Consider the following 16356-nt stretch of genomic DNA (forward strand, 5'->3'; position numbering starts at 1 on the left):
AAAAGAAAGCAGGATAATAACAGGCAAATAAAGCTGTAGGGAAATTATTAAACTTACAAAATTAATTACAATGTCATTAGTTATGATTACTGGAAAAATCATATACAAATAAATCATTCCTGAATCATCAAATTTATATCTGATGACTACCGTACCTCTCCTTAAAAATTATGTGTATTCAAATCTTAACCTATTCTATAACATATAAGAAGTCTTAGATCTGTAAGCTTTCATGCTGATCCATCAGCTTAAAAAATGTTTGTAAAAAATTTTAAAATGCAGTGTAAACATTTCAGCCCCGAATCTTTTTTCTATGCCTTTGAACCTTCTCTTTCATGTGCAATACCTGATGGCCCATTGAGAATATCTGCTGAAAGCCCCAAAGATGGGTAAAACAGAATTTCTGACTCAGGAAATAAAGATCAGCTGCATAGGATTCCCATATGGTAATCCAGATCAATGGGAAAGCAAGACCAGAAATTTACAATATCTATCCTACACAGTATAACATGAAGGTTGTATATCATTACTGGTAACAAAATCCCAAAGGAGAAAAAAGAAAGAAAAAAAAAGGAGATAGAAAGATTGTTAAGACCAGTAATGAGAAACTACACTTTATTTTGACATTTTGTTATAAGGAGAATTAAACCCTACTATCTTTATTGAGAATCACTGATATGGTAAATAAATTCTGTGATTAAACAATTGCATTCTGCTATAAAAGCACTCATAAGAGGTGGATTGATATTTAAAGAAAAATTCCTACAAACTTCTAGCAACTATCATTTTAGGTGGTAAGGTCTGATGTGTGTTATGCTAAGATAAAGCAGTAATTACTTCAATTTCAAGTTTTGTGAAGAAAATCTCAGCACATATATCTTAATAGCAAAAAGTTATTCACAAATTATAAGACAACCTAAAATAGTTCATTACAAAGCTTCCGAGTGCTGATGGACTCAGCAATCCATGCAGAACAGGAATCGTCTCTACAACACCCCTGGAGGGTGGCACTCTATAGGGACTACCTCATGAGGCAATCCTTTGCTGTCTTGGATATGTTTTTATTCTCAGCATATCTGTTTCTGAATAACCCATACCTATTGTATTTGGTCCTGTTCTGACAGGGGCTACATAAATAAGTTCCCTGTTCTATATAACTATTATTTTAAAAGCCCAATTCCTTATCCCAATCTTCTTTAGATATTATTTCCAGATAAACTTTAGAGTTCGTTAAAATACAATATTCAAAACTGAATATAATACTATATATATGGTTTATCTATTTCACAACAGCCTCTGCATACTCATCTAGTCAACCTGTTTTTGTGAGTTTGCATTAGATTCTAAGTCAAGATTCACGTATTGCTGCCCACTAGGTATCTTCACTTGAATTTCCTACAAACTCCTCTAATTCTAAATGACCAAAATTCAATTTATCCTCTTTTTGTCCCTTCACTTTTCCACTTCATCACACTCCAAATATGCTTCACCTCCTAATTTTTCTATATAAACAGTGGATAGAGATGTGCTAGTATCCTACACTCCTCTTTCTCTGTCATATCTACCATCCAACTGGTCATCAAAATTCCTTAAATGTACTGTACGAAATCTGGGATCTAAACCAAACTGCTAGAGTCTAAATGTTTTCTCTGCCCTCACCAGCTCTGTGGCCTAGGAAAAGTAACCTACCTTATCTTTACTCAGTTCCTTTATCTGTGAAATTGAAATAAAAACAATACTTTCCTTGTAAGTCTGCTGTAAGGACTAAATTAACCCTATGTAAGGTGCTTAAAAGAGTGGTTAGATCATAGGGAGTTAACAATAAATGTTAGTTACTATTAATTATAGCTATTGTCACCTCCTTAATCTCTCTCAGATCTGTTTATCATTCTGATCACTGCTTACTTAGATTAGGTACTTAATTTTTCCCCACCAGGATTATTGTAGCAGCTTCAAAACTGATGTCTTTGCTTCTTTTCTGGCCAAATTCTTGTTTTTATAACTTTGATCCTTCTACCCCTTAGTTCCACATGCTTCCATGGTTTACTACTGTCCATAGGATAAATGCAAATTATTGAGCATGATATACAAAACACTATATAATCCAGTAACTCGCTCAAGCCAAATTTATCCCTGGGTTCCCCTATCACAGTGGTCGACAAACTGCGGCTTGCGAGCCATATGCGGCTCTTTGGCTCCTTGAGTGTGGCTCTTCTGCAAAATACCACGTGCAGGCACGCATGTATTTACAATGCAATTGAAACTTCATGGCACATGAGCGGAAGTCTGTTTTCGGCTCTCAAAAGAAATTTCAATTGTGTACTGTTGATATCTGGCCCTGTTGACTAATGAGTTTGCCAACCACTGTCCTAGCATGTGACGTTTGAACAAACTGATTGTATTCTTCTAATATGTGATATTTGATCTACATTGATCAAGTTTGTATGTAGCCAGAGGCTCTCAATCTTTTTCTTTTCCAGTGGAGTTACCAAGTTGGCCAAAATACTTTGAGACTCTTCCATCCACCCACCATCCCATCTCATCTTATATATGCTTACCTTCCAGTGGAAAATAACTAAATGATACAAGACATCATCACACAGGAATGTTTCCATGGTTTTCCTACATATCTGCTTTAGTGAGAATGAGATAGATCAGTGGGGAGAATGAAGTCTGGAATTGCATTTTGGTGACATTTAATTCTGAAATAAACTATTTGCCTACCAGAAAGTGACAACCACTTTGAGAATCACTGCTCTAAAAAGGCAGCGCAACCTTCACCTCCAACCTTTACATGTGAGTCAAACTGCTTATAAAAATTTGGGGTTCTCTTCTGGGAATCCTCTCCTCTCTCTATTCACCCATTCTGAGGTGGCATCCTGTGCAAGCCTCTATAACTGTACTTAGGGTGTAGTAAAATGATCTCTTAACATTTGTGCCTGTCAAGATCTTTTCAAAGCTTGATTCTGCCTAGATAAAGAAAGTTGTCAAAAAAAATTCCAGGCTGATAGATAACCAGTCATTTACTATATCTGTCTATTCTTAGCTTTCTCACATACTTTTCCCATCTTCAGTCATTTTGAAAAGCATTAATTTTTCTCATTTTGAAAATCATGCTTTAATGATGACAAATTTCACACTGAATAAGAAATTATGCATAAGGACAGTATGACTGTCATAAATTCTCTATTAATTTCATTCATAATCTAGAATGAGAGCACAGTTTCTATTAAAAGTTCACTTTTTGCCATTCTTATTCCTAAATGTTACAAAACGTTCAACCACTGTGAACCCAAGAAAAAGTAAGTGGATAAATGGTAACAGGCTATGGTAGAAATAGAACTATACTGGGAATCAAAAGATCCAGGTTTTTACCTCGGCTTGACTAATAAACACTGATTAAAATCTGTCATAACCTCATATTCTCTATCAATAAAATTAAATATACAATAATTGATGACCAGGAGTTCGACCAGCAGGCAGGCCCACCAACTGCCCATGTACCCTCCCCCTAGCCAGGCTGGCCGGACTCCACTCATGCATGCACGAATTCATGTACCTGGCCTCTAATTTACACTGAGTGGCCAGATTATCATGCATTCAGAGATCATGATAATCTGGCCACTCAGTGTATATTGCAAACATACATTAATATAATTCTTTGATAATAAATGAAGAGATTAGGATAAACTGTGCCAAGTAGAATCTAAATTTGTTAAGCCAAAGTAAAAATGTTCCCTTGAGACTATAAAATTAAATTCTCCTAGCAGGCTTAGAAGGAGAGCTACCTAATATTTGAATGCAGGCTCTTGCTCTAGCTGCTAAGATCTACTCTGAGTACATGTAATATACAAAACAGAGGAGTGTGGGGGGGTGGGGGGGAGGCTGTCCCAGGTTCCACACGTATTACCCAAAAGATAATCTTAGACTGAGATTTGAGACTCAGAGTGTGTACAATGTAAAGGCATGAGTGTGTTTGAGGAATGAGAGACCAAAGGCCCAAAGCTTAGGAGCTGATTGCCTTGCGAAAACAATCCATTTCTAAACTCATATTACTTCTAATCACTCTTCTCCTCCATTTATCCTTAGTCTTAATTTCCGTATGCATTTAAAAGTGTAATGTCATATACCTTACTATTATTTTATTTTTATATTTCCTTATCTATCAGCTTCTATTTTTTAAGTATAACGTTTTGATTTTTTTAACGTTTCACTTTTAACATTATTTTTCTGAATTGTTCCAATCATTTTCCCTATTGTTATCATTTAGAGCTATCATTTTAAATAACAGTAAGCTATTACCTTGAATACCTTAAATACCTTAAATATGTTCAGCTTTTAATTCAACTTCTAATTGTAATAATATTCTAATCTTGTTAACCTTATTTTCCCTTTGTCACTTCTGCATTCCATTTATTATTTTTTTTATGGTGTCTTTATTATGGCTAGCAAAAAGCAAGTCCAGAAAAGAAATTAAAGTAAAGAAAGACATTATAAGGCAGAAAGGATGGCAGTTTTCTTCCTTGCAACTGCTTCTGCTTATCCAATTCCTCAATAGATCCCTTGGCCCAGTCCTTGATGGCTCTCCGAAGAATGTTACCCAAGAGACAGAGCTACCCACAGACTAATTCCCTCCCTCGGGGCCTTAAGGCTGACTGCAAATTGTATCTGGATTTGCTCCAATGGTGTTATATGTTAACTTCTCAAACGATTCAGGATTTATGTGAGCCACTGTGTGTGTTTTTAAATTCATGACTTCAAAATGTGCAACCAATAGACTTTGGGTCACAGAAAAATGAGGGCTAATATGAAAATAAGTATTTTATAAGCATCATTCTGGCTGCTATGTTAGAGAATCTACTAAAACGGCATAAAAGTATCCATGAAGAACTCATTCATAAATCCAACAAATATATATTAAGTGGCTACCATGTGCTTGCACTCTAATAGGCTCTGATATAGCAGGGAAGAAAAGAGAAACTAGAAAAAGCCACACACCAAAAATATGTACAATTAATACATATTTCAGGAGACTACTACATTAAGCCAAACAAACACTGATAGTGTGATAATATTTAGGAAGTTAAATGGCCACTTAGCATTCAATGATTTAAAAGAAAAAAAAACACAATTGTATACTGTGCTATTTTCTATTTCACACAAAGTTCATAAATTTTCTATTGCTTAAAATAGAGACCTCTATTCTATTTTTTTTTTAATTCAGTTTTTTTCCATGATTTCAGCCATTTGGTTACTGTTTTCAAACTCTGGTTTTCTAATACATGTCAAAATTTCAGAATGATGAACTATAATATTTTCAGACAAACAGACTCTCAAGTCAACTAACCACCATTATTAGATTCAATCCAGGAGCTGAACATCAATAAAAATAAGGCATTTTGGAGCTAGAAATAACACAATTTAACTTTCTTGAAAGAAAGCAATATTTTGCATCCCAACCTAGAAACTCAGAGAAGAAAGGAAGAACTTTAACAGAACACACTCTAGGAAGCGAGCACAAAGGAAAAATTAGGGATTAAAAGTACAAATGTAGAATTATTTCAAAGGATTTAACTGAAGTTATAGAAATGACTAAAGTCAAATCAGTGACTGTATAATGAAATAAAGAAGAGTACAATACATCTTAGTCCCTTTAATAATCACACTCACAAAGTTGTGCTTTGATGGTATATCTTTGGGTTTTACAGAAATAGACAATAAAAGATTCTTCAGAAAATCTGTTGCTGGAATGTGGTAAAGGATATAGCTTCCTATATAACTTATTAGAGGCCGGATGCATGAAATTCGTGCAAGAGTTGGCCTTCCTTCCCACAGCTGCCAGCACTAGCTTCCCTCTGGCACCTAGGATCTGGGCTTTCCACACAGCCCCGGCTTTGTCCGGAAGGATGTCCAGTCTAATTAGCATATTACACTTTTATTACTATAGACTAGGGGCCCAGTGCATGAATTCATACGCCTCGAAAGGAACTGTGCGCTGCAGGAGGCATGGGGAGGGGAGGTCTTGGCCTATTCTCTGCGCCCCCACCCAGCCACTGCCACCGATGTCCCCGGTCCCCTGTCTACTGGCACCCCTACTCCCGCCACCACTGCTCCCACATGTTGATGGTGGCAGCCCCACTCGCACCCACGGATAGCATAGAGCGATTGGGGCCAGCACCAGGAGCTGGTGCGAGTGGGGCTGGTGCTGTCAGCAGGTGCAAGTGGCAGCTGCAACCCTGATCGCCCCTCAGGAGCGATAGAGAAGCCCTCAGAGCCTATTGGGGCCAGCAGCTGCTGCTTGCACCTACTGATGGCGCTGAATGATCAGGACCAACACCAGGCACCAGCAGCGGGTGCAAGCAATGGCTCTGGCACTGGCAGTGAGTGCGTGTGGGGCTGGCACTGGCAGCAGGTGCGAGAATTTTCAGTAACCATCAGAGGTTCGCCCTGATGACAGCGACTGGCACCCCACCTTGGTCTGGTGCCCCTGCTCACCTGCTCCATCATCCCACCATGGCCAAGGCCCGCCATGTTCTGCGCATGCCCCTCATAGTCAGTGCACATCATAGTACCAGGTTGTTCAGTTGTTTCAATTGTTCTGCGATTCAGTCTATTTGCATATTATCCTTTTATTATACAGGATTACTCCCATGAAAGGCCTGACATGAGAAATCTCTTTTAGAATGTAGTCTAAGAAACTCTGTTCTCTTTCCTGATGGTTGCTATTCTTCCTTCTTTTTCAAAATGTATATTCTATGATCTGGCTGGCTAGGCGGGTGTCCCCCTCCTCCCTCACCGATCCAAGTGCGTCCCTCCCAAAGCTGCGCGCTCGGTCGAAGAGGACGACTTTCCCCCAAGAGGAGAGGACCGGTCTTCGGTCAAGGGTATACGAGTAGCTGCACTCCCCTGCTAGAACCTCCAAACAAGCTCTCAAAATGTATATTCTATGACTATATTCCACATTAACCACCAGAAACCTCAGAGGCAAATTAGAACCCTAACAAAGGGTCTCCATTATGTCTGTGACTTGGGTACACATCTTCCATTGTTTTTATTTTCTATACTGTATTAGGTATCTGGAGAAATTCCTGTATCCTTTGTTGATTATGAATTACAAACATCCCACCCCCAAATTAGTGGCTTAAACCAGTGGTCGGCAAACTCATTAGTCAACAGAGCCAAATTTCAACAATGATTGAAATTTCTTTTGAGAGCCAAGTATTTTTTAACTTAAACTTCTTCAAATGTCACTTCTTCAAAATAGACTCACCCAGGCTGTGGTATTCTTGTGGAAGAGCCACACTCAAGGGGCCAAAGAGCCGCATGTGTCTTGCGAGCTGCAGTTTGCCGACAAAGGGCTTAAACAATTCATCATTTCTGACAATTCTGTGAGTCTGCGGCGCGATCTTCTACTGACCTGGCACTGGCTCACTTATGCCACTGCATTAGCCTGGTAGGTCAGTGTGGACAGAGCCCACTTGTGTCTGCCTGTCCTTGAACAGACTCGCTCTCTCCATATGGTCTTTCATCTTCCAGGAAGATGGATCAGTGTTCCTCACGTGGTAACAGCAGCATTCCAAGAAGGAAAGCTCCACTTATCAACTCTCAACTTGCATCACATTTGCTTATGGACCACTGGCCAAAGTCAGACGCAAGCCAGCATCACTGAGGGAACTGGGGAGGTATGGTTCACGGCAGGTGAGAGATATAACAAATGACCATGCCAGCTCCATGATAGGGCTGTTACTTATCCTTTTCCAAACCTTTCTAATACTAGAACCGTGCTATTCTTTAACAAAATTTCTTTCCTATCTGCTCCATATATTATATTTATAAAAGCTAAAACATTCTTTATGGGAATTCTAAGCTCATTCTAGTCCAACATGTCAGTGAATGAATACTTAGATAGAACTCAAAAGTATTTTATAATTTAAAATGCACCATATGCCACAGCAAATGCTCACTCCTAAATTCTTAAAGCTCTCGTGGAAGGAATAAAAATTCATTTGGATTTAAGAGCAAATGCCTTGTAAAAACATCAGAGCCAATCAGTTCTCCCACCAGGAACAAATGCATCATTCCACTGTTGATGTCCCATTCTTAAGTTCTTGAGGCATTCTGTACCTCTACTCAATACTGAATATATTATCACACGTGTCAACATGCCTAAAACCTTAAAGCTCAAAACAAGAACCATTATCATCTGGTTTTTATACCAAGTACTGCAATGCTCATGACAAGAGATGCTAAAAAGTATGAAAATGTTAATCTGAAGAGAGTAAATAACATAAAGAAAATAGAAAAATTCACCAAAGAAAAGGTAAAGATAAAAATAAATCCATTCAAGTTATTTTAACTTACATCTTGTTACTATTTTTAGGGTGCCTATGACAACATAATTTAAAGATGAGTTGCCCTAGCCAGTTTGGCTCAGTGGATAGAGCATTAACCTGAGGACTGAAGGATCCCAAGTTTGATTCCAGCCAAGAGCACATACCCAGGTTGCAGGCTCAATCCCCAGTGTGGGGCGTGCAGGAGGTAGCTGATCAATGATTCTCTCTGATCACTGATGTTTCTTTCTCTCCCTCTCCCTTCCTCTCTAAAATCAATAAAAATGTATTTTTTTAAAAAAAGAAGAAACTGTCTTTTATAAATAAATAAAGATGAATTAAATAGGCAAAATAATTTTAATTAAACTGTTAAAGACATGACTATGCTTCTTGTGATTAAAGATGTACTTTTTATTCAAATTCAACTCAAGATTATAAGGTTTTGTGAGAATGAATGTGTTTTTGGAAAAAGGTATATTCACATGTAACTTGAGGGTAGCTGAACTATATAATCAGATAAGGGGGGGTTTGTACTATGTCTAGGGCTAAGACACACATAACTATAAAACATCAAAACAGCCCTTCCAGCTACAGCTAGGATGCCAAACAAGATGTTCTGTGAGTATGTGGCAAAATTCTTCAGAGATTTTCCACCGAGGAAGACAAAATGTGAAACTTTACTTATGCACAGAAGACTTTTTTTGTTGTTGTTAAATTAGGCCAACAGCAGAGTTATTTTTAGATTACTTACTTCACTTTCCTTCTTAATGGGCTGGTATACAAAATAGGACAGAAAATGTACCATATGTCACAGTAAATGCTAAAAAACTAAATTCTTAAATCTCTCATGGAAATAAAAGAGGTCTCTATCTTAGGTATGAAATTTTCATTCAAATGTAATTAAGACTATAACTGCTCTGACAAATAAATTATACACACATTTTAAAAAAATGTAATTTTGGAAAATTTTTCCCTTTAATAATTTTAGTAAAAATAGATAATTTTTAAGAGAACAGCTACAGTATGGAGGAATGCATTGAATTTTCATTTATTATTTAAGGTAACATTTAAAGCATACAGCATTTTCTAATTCTACAGTGACTACCATAGTTCTTGATTTCTTAAAGATACAAAATTTAAGTGACTCTTCTAATCTTTCACAAAATCAATCTAAAGTCTCTTTAGATACTCTTAATTTTGTTAGAAAGATAAACTTTCAAAATGTCCTCTTTAACCTAACACTGATTTTATTAAAACAAACAAAATTGCAGGACCACAAAAGACTTGACATGTCTTTGATATCTAACCCAATGAATACAATTTACAATACAATGAGAACTAAAAAGTACTTATTTCCTAAAAAAGAAAAATCAAGTAAAATATCTAAAGTTTTGGTATTCTTATGTTTATTACTTTATTAAATTATATTCTTGTAAGTCCTTCATGTCTTAAATGTGCAGGTCCATTTTTCTCCTTAAAAGCAAGGCAGTCAAATATTGCTAAATATAGTTCATCATTCTATGAAATCTAGTTTTAAGAAGATTCAACTAAATGAAATATCTTTAAACTAATATAGGTATGTAGGCATACAGAAGTTAATTTCTGAGTAACATTGGTCTGCTGATAAGTTATAATTTGACAAAAAAAATTTAACATGTAACATAAACAAATTTATGGTGCAAAGCTAGGAGAGTGAAAAATATTATGATTGTTTAATGTTCCTAAATTAGATGTACTAATGAAATTCTGTGTACTAGCAGGGGTCTTCAAACTACGGCCCGCGGGCCACATGCGGCCCGCAGAGGAGTCTGATCCGGCCCGCCAGGTTTTTTGGGCAGTGAGCGCAGCCGAGGTGTTACAGTAGGAATTAGTAGTTCATATAGTCCGGCCCTCCAGCTCTCTGAGGGACCGTGATCTGGCCCCCACTTTAAAAAGTTTGAGGACCCCTGGAAGACTATCTTAAGCATCAACCTAATTCTTACATTTAAAAATACTTAAATAATCTGTATTTTTATACAATCCTAAACACCTTAATTTTAAGTCTAAGGTATAACTTCTAAGAATAATCAGGCCTAATGGTTGGAAAACAATATTATGCTGCATACAAAAAAAAAAAAAAATTTAAAAAATAGTTTTTAAAACTAAAGAAATCACAGTATCTTGGCAATAAAAGTATTAACAAAAACAAAAGAAAAAGGAGGAGGAGGAGGAGGAGGAGGAGGAGGAGGAGGAGGAGGAGGATGAGGAGGAGGAGGGATGATAAGGGAGAAGGGAAACGGAAGGAGGAGGAGGAGGAGGAGGAGGAGGAGGAGGAGGTGGAAGATATGGAGGAGGAGTAGGTGGAGGAGGAGGAGGAGGAGGAGGAGGAGGAGGAGGAGGAGGAGGGATGATAAGGGAGAAGGGGAGGGGAAGAAGGAGGAGGAGGAGGAGGAGGAGGAGGAGGAGGAGGAGGAGGAGGAGGAGGAAGAATTACTAAAACCCCAATGGCTGCTTTTAGAGGAGAGAGGCTCTCCTTGCAAATGAGGAACAGACAGGTCTGTGTGCACTCAGAACTGCACCCCACTCTGTGGCAGCCACTGGTCTTGGTATGAAATCAAATTTCATGTTTAAACTGTGATTAAGGAATCCTATCTGATATAGAGAGAATATGCAAATTGACTGCCACTTCGTAACAAGATAGCTGCGCCCACAGCGAGGCCAAGTTCCCACAATGAGACTTAATGAGCAATCAGCAGGGACTGAGGCTGTGTGACACTGGGCCAGGCAAAGGACCTGAGGCTGCAGGGATCTCAGGCTGCACCCCCAGCCCGGGAGCCAGGCTGAGGGACCACAGGCCATGCCTCCCACCTGGCTGGACTTGATAGGGGACTTCAGGCCGTGTCCCTCTGCCCAGCAGGGCTTGCCGGGGTCCTCAGGCCATGCCCTCCACCTGACTGGGGGGGGCCTCAGGCTGTGCACCCCACCTGGCAGGGCTTGATGGGGGACCTCAGGGTGCACCTCTGCTCATAAGGTTTGACAGGGGACTTCAAGATGTGTCCTCACCTCAGTGCCAGTCTGAGAGACCTGAGGCTGTGCCCCACACCCAATGGGGCTTGACAGGAGACCTCAGGGTGCACCCCCTGCCCATGAGACCTGACAGGGGACCTCAAGTCTTGCCCCCGGCCCCAGCGCAGGGCCAGGGGACCTGAGGCCACACCTCCCACCCAGTGAGGCTTGGCAAGGACTTCAAGGTGCCTCCCCTTCCCTGACCCAAGCCAGGGAACCTCAGGCCATGCACCCTCCCCCAGCTCTGGGCTGGGGGACCTGAGGCTGCACCCCACCACCACCACCAGGTGGGGCTTGATGCGAGACCTCAGGCTGTGCTTTCTGCCGGACACCAGGCCTGAGTCCGCATCCCCCACCCAGCAGGGCTTCATAGGGGTGGGGCCAGCTGGGTTTGGATCTAGCCCAATGATGGTGGGGCCAGACAGATCTGGGTCTTATGCTATTTCAAGGCACACATGGGTGGATAGAGACTTGACTCTGGTACCCATGGCGCACCCCAGACTCTGACAGGAGGAAGGTTGTCATATACAATTTACTAATTTTCTTTCATCTCTGACACTTCTATTATAGAGAAAGGGCAAATAGCAATATTAAAATATTTCCTCTAATTAATTCCCTTTTCATGTGCACGAATTTCGTGCACTGAGTCACTAGAGTCACTAGTACTTTATCAAGTCAGGTCAATTAATTCTGAAGAGACAAGCCTGAAGCAACAAACCAAAAGGAGGCTATGTCCCCAAAACAAATATTAGAATGCTAAACTTTTGTTGGACAGTCAGCTTGGTTCATACAATTTCTTTTAGTGAAATAAACAATAAATGTGGCAAGCATATGGAAAAAAAGTTAAAGAAGTAGTTAAATATATTGGCATTCTTATCAAGTGATGTGACTGGTCTAGTAGTTTAGTTTCATTTTTATCTTTTTCTAGTTGCTAAATTCACGTTAAAATACTTAACACTAATTTCACCATATATTTACTTTAGAATTTTACTAAAGTAAGTACAATAGGATCCCAGGCTTCTATATTTTTAGAAGTAAGATTTCTAGGGCTAGACTAAATCTTAAAAAATACTACTACAAAAGGTGTGTATTTGCTTAAATTCACCCATTATTCCCACTTGAAATGAAGCTCCTTCCATAACACAATATTTAAAAAAAAAATAGTTACCAAGGATACACACTACCCACTTTTTGAGCACAAGCTTTTTATTGGGGGATCATTGAAATATGCTCCTTATACCAATAAGCTAAAGCATCTGTACCACTTACCAAACCCTTCTTCCACAGGGGACATATCCCCTCAATAGATAATTATTCCCAGACAAATGGGAAAGGAAATTGTGTTTTGACTAAATTATCCAATAGTATTTTCTTAGAACTGAAGGAGAGACACAGTGTGAAAGTATTCTCAAAATGCTCTCCCTCCACAGACGATAGTGTGCTGAGGGCAGGGTGGAAGAGGCACCAGGTGGAGGTGAGGGGGGAAATCGGGGGAGGATGGGAGAAATCTGCAATAGTGTCAATTATTTTTTAAAAATGAAATAAAAACAATGCTCTTCCTCAGTGCCTGAAACCCATAAACGTCCAACATTATCAACCTAATTTTCTCAACATGCACATGTAAAATGGAATCAATCGTATACACAGGGCAGTGTACTGTGGGTGACGGCACTGCTCCGTGAAGAGCTCACATCATAGAGTAAAATAGTCTGGGCCATCAGACACCAAGGAGAGAATTCTAATTCCAACAGAAACGAATAATTAATTAGCCTTACTATAAAAATAGGAAGTTACTCCATTTCTGAATTAGGAAAATTGGCTTTCTAAATTTAAACCATAGCCAAGTTAAAAGTAAAATTCCAAGCTTAGTTGTAGGTCCAGAAAGAGACTCTCAGAACAGGAGAGCAGCAACCCTGCAAAAAAAAACACGAAATTACCGAAGATACAGAGTTAAATTACATGGAAATGATTTTATCCAAATCCATTAGTGGAATGCAAGAAAAATGCTAGCAGGAGAGTCCAAATGATACCAGGCCTGTGAGACTCAGTGGTTAATCTCTAGTACCAATGATTCTCTCTCATCTTTGGTGTTTCTATCTCTCTCTTCCTCTCCCTTCCTCTCTGAAAGCAATCAAAATATGTTATTTTTAAAATGATACTCAGTACAAACTTTTAAATTTATTATATGTTTATAGAACATATCTCTCCAAAAAATAAAGCTTCATTAGAATGATGATTTTATTAATCTAAAGACATCATACTTCAAGCCAAGCAATAAGATCCAAGAGTTTGAGAAACATAAAAAAGAAAACGCTGCAAAACTGAAACAATCTTAAAATAAAATGGGGCAACATCTAGTTATGCCACAGCTAATAGCTTCAGAGAACTTCATGAATAAACAATATAACTTCACTTGCAAATACCACAAACAAAACTCAAAATTAATTTTTAAGTTTCATGTTTCCAAGCAGATGATGGTTCAGGCAGAGACAATCTTTAATTTCTGAGAACATCCATGAAGTCAAATTTTTCCACTAAAGCATATTTCTGGATCAGATGTTTATACCTTAACTCCCTGACCAAAGTGGGCAAGAAATGAGGAACACAATATATTTGCTTCTGGTAAATTGCTTATTTCCCTTTCTTCCAGCTCTTCAGAATTCATGAGGTCTGGTATAAGGGTTGCCCCCTTCTAAACTTTAGGTCTCTATTTAGTAAGATGAAAAACATACAAAGCAAGGCTGACAAACAAAATACTCCTTCAGGAAAATGTGGGGAGAGGAGCTAGGAAATAGGATAGTTATAAGATCCAAAGTTACTGTTGAAAGGAGGGCTCTACAGCAGACACCATGTGGGGATTGTGATGAACATTATTTTTAATTCATACAAAGATAGTATATGTAATTCTAATCCATATTTTACACATGTGAACATTAGTTTCAGAGAGCAGACAATTTGCGCTAAGTCATACAGCCGGCTTGTGGCTAAGCCTGGGAGTTGTTCTCCATCTGTCTAACGCCAAGCCCTCCTCTTGCCATAATGTGACAACCACATCGCAGTGAACACATATTCCTGCCAGGCCTCCGCTGAGAGCACCTGTGCCACAGAGAGCTACAGAACAGAAGACAGAGCTACAGAACGGAAGACAGGGCTTTGTCCTCCAGGCAGTTCACATCTAGGAGGCATGGTGAAGAGATGATGCTCACGTCATGAAAAGCAACATGACACACATAGAAGAGAGGGTACTAGATTCAGGAGGCTGAGGCGGCTCTCTTACTCACGGCTTCGCTCATTTCTAGTCACATGACTTGGGGTAAATAATTTATATTATTTCCTCATCTGCACTGAATATTTAATATAAAATCTGCCATAATTATACTGCAGAATTAGTTCAGAAACCAAATTCAATAACATGGAGCCTTGTTGGTTATAAAATGTTTTACAGATAAAGTGTGCTAATATTGTTATTTGAGTGTCCATAATTGGGTCATTAAAGAACTCTTGGTAGATATCTGAATTCAGCAGGAAAAAAAGGCTCACTCTTGTTTCCCCTTCTTTTGGGGCTGCTTTGCTGTGGCTGGTGAAGTAGTGCTCTCAGGACGGTCACTCTTCTGGCTCTTGCTCCTGCACTGACCATGGACTCCAGCGAACTGCCTTCTGAAGATGGGCCTGTGGCCAAACCACGTTCCCTTGCAACAGCTACACTCCAAGCCAGGCCATACTGCAGGTTTACTGCTGGACAAAAGGTGAGGTGGTCTTATTTACCTCTTCTTCCTTTATTTCTGTTTCTCCCTTCCTTATCAGCTATATTATAAAATTAGAACTTCATGCTCAAGTGCCTAATCTACCCCCAAATACAAAACTGTACGTCAAATTACAAATGATTGACCTCTGTCAACACAGAAAAAAAATGTAATGACCCTTTTCCTGGGGAGACTGGAGGGACTCAGTTCAGAAGCCAGGTAACTAGGAAATTCTCTGAGAAGGTGGAGAATTTGCAAAACAAGAAACAGCCCTGAACAAGGTTGTACCAACCACGGGCATTTAAAAGAAATAAGCTAAATTTATTTTCTGTCTTAAATACTAGTATTAGAACAAACATTTTTTTCATTGCAAATTAGTCAATGTTTAGATCACTCTTTATCCATGTAAATATTATTCCCAATTCCAGTCAACTGACAGACATAGGCTGTCTATACTGCAAATACCCTTGATTGAAAAACACTGAAATTTTTCAGATAATTCCCAAATCTTTATTTTATTATGTGTAAAATTTAAGCCAACCACTATGGTAATGCATAAATTGACAAAATACAAAAAGTCAAAAAATATTTCTACCTGAAATGTCACAGTAAGAATTTACACACGTGTTGCTTTAAACAGCCACACAACACAACTACCTCCAGTTACTTCTTTCTCTCGGCCCCCTCCTTTCCCTCTGCCCGCTCCTTTCCCTCTCAGTCTTATTTTTTAGGGATGCTGATTGTATTCTTTCCTTTCTGTAATGGTTTCTATATGTGAAAATTGCAGACATTTTTTAGGTAATAGGAAACTCAAAGTATCCATCAGATCAGTAAACATTGGAAGTGAAAATTTTGTTAAAAATTTTAGATATTATAAACTTATTCTTATGACAGTAGTTATATATTTCATATTTCAAATCACAATCTCATTTCTGATGACCAATGAAATTTGGTTTCTATTTCAATTCCTTATTTTCCTGAAGAAAATGCTTTAGAAACACCGTGTGATATTTTACTTCGACCTAGATTACTAAGTTTTATTAGTAGTTCTAGAGAGGCTGGAAATCAACATTTTAATAGTTCTCCCCAAATAATTCTTATGACCAGCAAATGCATCACAAATTAATTTTTCATTTATTTAAAATATAATTTAGGTATTTCCTTAATAGCATCACCTATAACATTTTATAAACTTATTAAAACATACTAGATTTCTTTATTTGAATAAATGTTTTTAT

The 16356-nt window shown here is 38.5% G+C and overlaps 1 protein-coding gene across 1 annotated transcript in view; it reads right to left on the reverse strand.

Annotated features, from left to right (window-relative positions):
* The window catches only part of FOXP2 (forkhead box P2), a 601300-nt gene that overhangs the window by 561885 nt on the left and 23059 nt on the right, over positions 1-16356 (reverse strand). Inside the window, exon 2 of the mRNA XM_084896207.1 lies at positions 14916-15110. The gene's annotated coding sequence lies outside the window, so the exon portion shown is untranslated. The remainder of the gene's footprint in view (positions 1-14915; positions 15111-16356) is intronic.

This window comes from Pipistrellus hanaki (assembly GCF_964339955.1).
Source record: "Pipistrellus hanaki genome assembly, chromosome: 10".
NCBI classification, from domain to species: Eukaryota; Metazoa; Chordata; class Mammalia; order Chiroptera; family Vespertilionidae; genus Pipistrellus; species Pipistrellus hanaki.